A 6,998-nucleotide genomic window follows, 5' to 3' on the forward strand; every position below is an offset into this window, starting at 1 on the left:
TATAAAGAGAGGTTGGGAAGAGGAAGTGGATTTGACAGTGGAAGAGATGCATAGGAAGGGGAAATATCCTCTTTATGTGCGTCTGTAACTGCAATTGCGGATGTCTATGGGCTGCGGTCGCTTCGCCACTTTGGCGATTTCAGGTGGCCGCTTGCTCGTTTGCCACCTTATGTTACAAAAAAAAACATATATATAGGGACAAGGTGATGTGCGGAAAAGGCTAATTTATTAAGTTAATAAAATATTCAAATGAAGAACATGGCTCTTTCTCAAATATCTAGGGTAAGTATAAAATGTTGCATCTCTATGGTGACATTTTCGTTTTCATAATTAATTAAGACGTGGGAAGGAAGTCCCGAAAGTGTCCTCACGCGTTTAATAAAGCGAGCCGGTTAACTCGATATTAAAATACCGCGACACGGAATATCTGAACAAATGTATGTATGCAAATTAGACATTTAAAAAATAACGAATGCACTTACTCGAGACTATTTCATAAAAAAACTTCTTAAATTTCACAACCTTATAAATATTTATTTTTTCAAATAGTATGCAAAACACCGTAATTATAGGGCAAGTTAAGAAATGGGTTACCCTATTTGCATATCTCTTATTCTTCAATCGAAATGACATAAGTACACACGAAACAGAGAAGGAATTTTAAACTTTAGACCTATACACATTGAGTGTATTTTTGGATATATTATTTCTTATGCGGTTTGTAAAGAAATGGAATTGTTTAAATTTGCAAATTTCACACCTTGACAAGGGGTAACAACAGGTTTTTAAAGACGATTGCTTGAAAAATAATGAGTAGTCGAAGTTTGACGCGCTTTTTTGTACGACTTACGATAATTTCGTTCAATTTATGCACGTTGCAAGTTAGACAATTAGTGGGCAGATGTCTATTTGAAATTTATTTAGCCTCCGGCTCCGCGCTGTGGGAATTAGGGTTGCGAGTATCGATATAATTTTATATGAAACAGTTAATTTTATAATGAAATGGGTCGAGTGTAATCTATTAGATAAATGTGCACGATATCCCTATCGTACGTATTTATGTTTTTTTGATGATTATTGTTTATTTATAGCTCAATTGGATTAAAGTTCAAGATTAATATTACGATATTTTAAGATAGGAATCGTTGTTTGTATACATTTAAAATATATTTTTCAAGTATCTAGTAGTAATAAACTTGATGATAAAACTACAGACAGATCCATCTATCTTTGCATTTTCTTCAAGTTCTAATTTAGTTTGAAAGTAAAACATGATGCAATCGTTCTTTAACTGAAAAAAAAAGAATAAATATAAATAATCTCCCATGGATAATAAAACCGAAAAAAAGTAGGCCTACTCTTTACAAATGATACTATTCAAAAAAATAATTTATACCTTTTGTCAAAATAAGAAATAATATAGAATTAGCAAATTATAAAAAATGCCCTAACGCTTTTGACTCCAAGGTCAAAATGCAAAATAACTGTATTCAAATCGAAAAACAACAAAGTTTTGAATCGTAGTAAAAGATAACAAAAAATGTTGCGAAAAAACTCCAACCAGCTGCGTTCCAATTTTGAAAAAATACGATTAATGACGAAGTATTATTCATAGCCGGTTTTCGAACGAAAAAAATGCAGTAATGACATGCATGTCCTACTTTCGGAACGCAGTTGAGACAAAAAAAAACACTGTCTATGAATCCCATCCTTTTTTTGGTAATTTGAATTCCGAAAAGGGTAACCATCAATTGACGTATGGTTTTTCATCTCAAATATTAATAATCGTAATTAAATATTTATTTACTAACGTTAACTTATAAAACATACAAATAAAAACACATATTTTAGATTATGAACTTCAATAAATTGAATAATTTAAGTGTGCTAGTATACATACTAGTAATTTTGTAAATAAAATTCAAAACAAGATCAATTTAACGAAAGTAAAATTTTTTACATGTATTCCTTTTTCATGTATACCACCTAACCTCAATAACTCCATTTCTCTCAAAGATATGGTCACCCTATTATACTACCTCTCTCAGGGGTATCAGTTACGAGAGTGGCGTATTCATTTAAATCACAACACAGTTATTGTCCTGCTGCTTTGAATGGCGATAGATAAAGACGTGTTTAAGAACACTACCACTTAGTATGCACTTTTATATCAAGTTTCAACATGCTAATGATATTAAAACTCTCTTTCTTCCTATCTTTTATCTGCATTTCAAAGTAATTAGCATCAAATTCCCCGTAAACCAGAATATGTTTATTGTCTCTCTGTCATTATCTCTATGGCATTTTAATCTATGATCACTATCTACTCTATGACCAGTTGACATTTATGAATTTACTCTTATATCCTTAACACGATACTTTGAAAAAGCAGTTTTTAAAAAATATAAACTTGCCTATTGCATTTTAGCAGGTCTTCTATAAGTCAAATTTAGCTAAAACATAGTTTTAAGCTTTCAAACATTAAATGTAATTTAAAATATAAAATGTACGGTAAAATAGAGAATACCGAGGCCAATAAATATTTAATACAAATTGTCGTTTCGCATGCGAAGGTAATGGCGATCGTATCTATGCTTACTTTAATATTTTAGTTTACTTAACTTTATTAATTGGCTGGCTAGTACTGTTTATTGCTGCGACTTTACTCGTGACCTCCTTTCATTTATTCCTGCTAAAGATAACGTAGTGACGAGATAGTGTGGCTTCATGTGACTGTTTTGTCAAAGTTATTTGCTGACTAAATGCATCGCCACTTTATCCTCACTTAATTTAAACAAAAGTAAGTTGCCTATGTGGCCTTTGATGCTCTACATCTGTGCTAAATTTCTTGGAGATCAATTTAGACGTTTAAATACCTTCAAACATCCATCCAAATTTACACATTCGTATTAATATCATATTGAAATATAGAAGTATTTTAAGTTCTATAAACAACGTCTACGCTATAAACAAAGCCTACGTTCAGCAGTGGACGACCTATGGCTGACAATGATGAAACAAAGTAATCTATATAATTATAGTTGTATAACTTGTAATTCATTAACAAATAATAGTTTAATAATCGGATTGGCATCATCAAAGATGATATCGTTTGAGAAATAGACACTTAGTAACTGCCGTATACGATTTTGAGAAACATTAGTTAGTCATGTTAATAAACTCAATTTTTATCGATTTCTCAATAATTCGCTGGCTAAGAGGCTGTCTATAATGTTTGTTATATTCAACTTAGTTTTTTTTTTATGTAACTAGAGCATATATTCTTTCTTTAACATATGATGTTGGCAAGTGTCATAACATTTCAAACATAAAAGTTAATTTATACTTAAACTTTATGTAACTGTTTCCATACGTAAAACTAGTCACTAACAACTAAAGGCAACGAGTTGTAAAAAAATAACAACTTTCAAAAGCGTTAGAGCTGGCGTACACTTTTGACTAAACTATCGCACAATAATTGTAAGATTGTCGATTGTTTCGCAGCTAATTCAACTGTTTATTTCCACAACAAAAATTAAGTAGTGTGTGCCATATGAGCTCTTAAAAATCAAAGCGAGATTAAACAGTTGTGCGATAGTTTAGTTTCAGGTGTGCGCACACTTTTACAACCGCAGTTATTTTCTACGGTAACCCTTCAAGCGACGAACGGCCGCCATTTGCATAATTTTTTTTCTTAATGCGAAACAATAACACTTTTTTCTTCTTCCGTTTTGTTTAAGCGCCTCTTGTGATTTTGTGCCAGTACAGAATGCCCGCAATGCGTTCAAATGTTAATAGGTTTTTTAGTTAAATTGTGACTCTTTTGTAATAAACCATGCTTTATTACATTGCGGATTATTTTTATTAGGAGCAAATTATTTCCTGTTTCAATTTTAAAAACCAAAAAAAATACGTTTAAAAATATTTGTAATAAGTATGAGAGTCCAAAGAGATTCCATAATAGTTACTGTTTAAATTCTATATGTATACAAAGACACTTCTTCTTTTAGATAAGTTTTTTAAATTAAAAAGATAAAAAAAAACAACGAACTAAATTATTAAATTGTCGAATTGCTATAGCGACAAACTTTTCAGTAACATCAATATGGTTTTGTATTGAAAAAGTCCTTAAACTTTTACCACTTTGTTCTACTTCGAGTTTTACAAACTTCTTTCTAGACTAAAACAACTTACCGAGGAAGCGGAGTAAAGTTTTGAATACGAAAACTTGTAGAGCGCCCTTTATTAACCAGCCGAATATTTATAAGACGATCTCCGCAATTTGTCCCGGCCGAATGTAATACGCACAAAAACCGGAATTCATTAAAACCGGGAAGATGTAAATAAAAAAAGGATAATAGTTCCCTGACAGAAACGAGGTGACTCGCGGCCGCATTTAGTGGAGGCTTGTGATTTGTGCGAGACGTGTTTTTAGTGTTCTAAATTCAAAATGTATTGTTTTTAAATATGAAACAGTAACAGCCAGTTTGAAAATGAAACTCTTTGGAGTTAATCTCTATAATTGGAACAACGTAATTACTTTTTTCTTTTTTTATATAACTGTATCTAAGTGTTTTGTCTTTAGATGATATAATTATTTTCTAACTAAATTACAATCTTATCTTGCTAATGTATAAATGGGAAAGTTTAGATGGATGGTTGTTTGTTAGAGTTTGTAGCCTAAACTGCTGAACGGATCTCGATAAAATTTGGCATAAACGTGTACCATGGGCTGAAAGAACACCCTCCATTAGCTACTTACTTTTGTTTTTTTTTCTATTTCACGCGGACGAGGTCGCGGGCTAAAGCTAGGCCATAAATATTTTAACCGTTGGCTGTTAGTTTAAATCTTAATTAAAAGTTATTTATTTAAATAAAACGGAAAGGAACTTCAGGTGGCCAGTGTTTAAAACTCATACGTCGAGTAGTCATTTAAAAAAGTTCGTAATTAAAAGTTTCACATCGCCGTTGGCAAGCGATCCGGTCAACGTTTTCTTGCTTATATTTTTTTTAATATTTTTAATTTTTAAATGAAAAGCAGCTTTCGCTTGAGGACATGGAATGGCACGAAAATATTTGTATCAAAATGATAATGTCGGTTTCCACTGATTGAAATATTCACATTCTCATATCTCTTTTTTTATTCGATGAACTGATTTTTTATACATTTTGATAATGGCCACCAAGGATAAGTAACACGCCTTTAGCGTTTTGGACTAAGCAAAGTTCCTACTCGTTCCTCTAATAAGGAAGCATGTCAAGAATGAAGTTTGAGGTGTCAGTTATGTATATAAACAGAGTTAGGGCGCGCGCACACCTTTGACTAAACTATCGCACAACTGTTTAGTCGCACACTACTCGATTTTTAGTTGTGCAACTAAACAGTTGAATTGGCTGCGAAACAATCGACAATCGCACAACAGCTTAGTCAAAGGTGTGCGATCGCTGTTATTTTCGATTTATTTATAACTAACTATATTTCCACGACTCCGTCCGCGTGGAGCTAAAAAATACAAAAGTAAACAGTCTATGTGTCTTTCCAAACTATCCTCTACATCTATGCCAAATTTCATCGAGATCCGTTAAGCCGTTTAGGCTATAAAATCTAACAAACACCCATACATCTTAACTTTCGCATTTATAATATTAGTCAGATTAGTAAGAAGCATGATAGCCGGTTTCCCAGCTACATTTAACAATTCGTTAGTGCTTTTGATTCAATAACTTCATAAATTTGTTTTCCACTTCCGTATTCTTTAAATTTTCATTACATTTTATAACCTAAAACCAAGTTTGTTCGGTATTTATGGTAGAGAATGCTTGCGAAGAACGCGTTGTATCAAAGAGGCCATATCAAAGCACACGACGTGCATACACCCGCATATAAAATTGAAGGCATTTTTAGTAAACACCGAGAGGGTGAGGGCTCGGAGGGTCACAGTAATGGCTGCCGAATGTCGCTGGAATCCATTTTGTCCCTCCCCCGAAGCCGCGGTAAGGCGAGTTAGCGTGTATGACGCAAGAAGTGTTTGACTGCCATTTTGTTTTTTTTTTTTAGTGTAATTTGTATTTTGCAGATCATTTTTGGTAGGAGACAAGTATGTTTAACTTGTGAGATATATTGTTTGTGTCATATTTAGTAATACCGAGCTAATTTAATTATTTTTCATATTTTAAATTTGCTTTATTCTTTATTATCACTTAATTAAAACATTTTTAACGGTTTTCAGAAAAAATTGCCAATTTTATATAGGCATATTCATTTTCAACTTATATTTACTTTTGTATATAATGCCAAAATCCCATCAAATGTCATACTAATATTTGAAATGGGAATATTTGAAGGGATAGTTTGATAGATGTTTTTTTATTACATATCTCCTAAAGATCTCTCATAGTTAAAACAAAGGCTACTTAGGTTTTTTGTCGGCGCGGATGAATCCTCGGGCGACAACTAGTGTAATAAATGCCGCATCTATTGGTTACTAGCTTAGTGGTAAATAAGTATGCCACGTCCGAAATGCCCCGCGGACACCACAAATTATTTTAACTTGCGTCACGTCAACGACCTTCGAAACGTTATTTTGTACGTTTACCGATATTTGGAAACATTTTGGGAAAATTGTGACAATTATTTTTTTATGTTAGGATTTATGTCTTACGTCTTAGGTAAAATGTAATGTGTGTGTTTTTAATTACTACAGTTTACATTAATATGACACTAGCATACACTAGTATACACACACAAAGCAATGATACAAAATTAATAAATTTTTTTATAATATAAGGTGGCAAACGAGCAAACGGCCACCTGAATCCACCAAAATGGACAGCGACTGCTACCCATAAACATCCGCAATTGCAGATGCGTTGCCTACCCTTAATTGACGGAGGAGGAGACGCACATGAAGAGGACATTTTCCCTTTCTATGCGTCTCGTCCACCGTCAAATCCACTTTTCCTTCCCATCCTTTACTCTTAAGAAAGGGGTGGAAAGG

General features: G+C 32.8%; 1 long non-coding RNA gene across 1 annotated transcript in view; it reads left to right on the forward strand.

The window, feature by feature from the left end:
• The first annotated feature begins 4,379 nt into the window (after positions 1-4,379).
• LOC106109859 overlaps positions 4,380-6,998 on the forward strand; it is a 5,196-nt gene continuing 2,577 nt past the window's right edge. Inside the window, exon 1 of the long non-coding RNA XR_001226042.1 lies at positions 4,380-4,532. This is a non-coding gene — a long non-coding RNA (uncharacterized LOC106109859). The remainder of the gene's footprint in view (positions 4,533-6,998) is intronic.

The sequence above is a fragment of the Papilio polytes genome, unplaced genomic scaffold (genome assembly GCF_000836215.1).
Source record: "Papilio polytes unplaced genomic scaffold, Ppol_1.0 DF821067.1, whole genome shotgun sequence".
In the NCBI taxonomy this organism is placed as follows: domain Eukaryota; kingdom Metazoa; phylum Arthropoda; class Insecta; order Lepidoptera; family Papilionidae; genus Papilio; species Papilio polytes.